This window comes from Stegastes partitus, unplaced genomic scaffold, assembly GCF_000690725.1.
Source record: "Stegastes partitus isolate 25-593 unplaced genomic scaffold, Stegastes_partitus-1.0.2 Scaffold1129, whole genome shotgun sequence".
NCBI lineage: Eukaryota > Metazoa > Chordata > Actinopteri > Pomacentridae > Stegastes > Stegastes partitus.
In genome coordinates this window covers 198,958-200,913 of record NW_007578860.1, presented here as the reverse complement: position 1 = coordinate 200,913, position 1,956 = coordinate 198,958, and the positions used below count along the sequence as shown (strand labels likewise).

The window sequence follows — 1,956 nt, the reverse complement described above, 5'->3', positions numbered from 1 at the left end:
TTCTCTTTGCGTCCTTGTGTAGCTGACTTTGTCCGCTTGTTGTCACATCTGTGTGAGTCACACAGACACACACAGTGTTTACGACAGAGCCGTGAAGCCACACCCGAGCAGGAAGGAGTCCCCAGAATAGAGTCGCCCTCCACCCAACCAGCTTCCCTTTCGCTGACACACACTTCCTCTAAGTGCGACGAATGCACTCAAAGTTGTCGTACTTTCTGGAGCGAGAGTACACAAAGACGCTGAGTTCGAGATAAAAGACTCGCAGTGATGAGACTGTGTCGCGTCTGTCGCTGTGCTGATGTCGAGTTGTGTCTTTTATCGTCTTCCTTACGAGGTTCCTGAAGTGTGTGTCCGTTGTTGTGAAATCTAAACACAACGACGGCGACAAACAGACACAAAACAACAAGATAAAAAGTGAAGAGAGACACACACTGAACAAAAGTCGATGCAAACAGACACACAAAGACGTCAGAGACACAACAGCAACGCAACCAGGAAGAGATGCGAGCGATAAAGTTGTGTGTTCTGTTTTTGTTGTTCTGTCTTGTAGCTGTTGTGTCTCTTTGTAGCAGTTTGGTGTTGTTTTGTCATCACTTTGCATCGTTGTGTAACTGTTGTGTGTCTCTTTTTGAGTCATTTTGCTTGTTTTTCTCGCTGTTTTGTGTCTCTTTGTTGTCGCTGTTGTGAGATTCTTTGCGTCTTTGTGGAGCTGTTTTGTGTTTTTACATCTTTTTTGTGGCTTTATTTTCACTTTGTGTCGTTTTGTAGTGGTTGTGTGTCTCCTTTCAGTGGTTCCTTCACCTCCTTCTTTAACAGCCGTGTGCATCGTTGTGTAGTTGTCTTGTGTGTCTGTCCTCAGTTTGAATTGTTCTGTAGCTGTCACGTGTCTCTTCTCAGTAGTTTTGTGTCTTTTGTTGTTCTTTTGCATGTCGTGGTAGTTGTGCGTCTTTTTGTCGTCCTCCCTTTACATCTTTGTGTGGCTGTTTTGTGTCTTTGTTCCCACTTTGTGTTGTTCTGTAGCTGTCGTGTCTCTTTTTGTGGTCCATTCACATCTTTCTTTTACCGTTGTGCATCTTTTTGTCGTCATTTTGTGCGTCTTGATCGTTGTTCTGTGTCTCTGAAGTCACTTTGCGTCTTTGTGTAGCTGCATTGTGTCTCTTTGTGGTTGTATCTCGATGGTTTTTTGTTGTTTTGCTCATTTTTGTGTCATCAGGTGACTCTGAAGACTCTGATTGGCCGATGTGCAGGTGAGCTCTGGCTGCTGATTGGTTCTTTCAGCACCAAACAGACCAAAACATGTTAAACACAACATTTATCATGTTTATGGTCACCATGTCGCCTCAGCGATCGTCTGTCCGGAGCTTTCGATTCACATTAAAAGCTCCTGAACGCCGACTTCGTCTAATCGCTGGGCGGCCGTTTACTGAAGAATAAATTATTGAACTTCAAAGCAGGAGAATCATCAGCATGTCAATGATCAGCCACACACCAGCACGACTCATCGGTCCAGCTGTTGCCAGGCGACCAGAGCGGCGAGCGTCACTCGGTTTGTTTGCTCCGCGGCGACTTTCTGCCTCATTTACGCAGCCAATCAGAGGCCAGCGCCGCCGTCAGAGCAGGAAGTCGTTTCCTCTGGCTCTTACCTTCGGAGACGAGAGGTGACGTCGGCACAGAGTCACTCTCAGGTAAACAGGTGAGAAAACATCTGTCGTGTCTCTTTCAGAAACTGCTGATCACCATGAAACACGATAATCACTAAACTGTATCGACGACAGTAATCAGATTACTTCTAGGTTGGGGTGTTTGCTCTGACATCAAATCAAAAACTCGCAGTTTAGATTTATTATATCAAAAATTCATGCCCAACAGTAGAACCCGTTCATTACCGACAGTCAGATCTCTTATTTTGTCAAAACCTCGTACGTCTTCCTCAGCACCGAGGAAACATAAAAAAAA

At 45.1% G+C, this 1,956-nt stretch overlaps 1 protein-coding gene across 1 annotated transcript in view; it reads right to left on the bottom strand.

The window, feature by feature from the left end:
- Positions 1 to 1,956, bottom strand: part of LOC103368175 (ras-related protein Rap-1b) — a 19,892-nt gene that overhangs the window by 15,980 nt on the left and 1,956 nt on the right. The gene's annotated exons all lie outside the window — the stretch shown is intronic.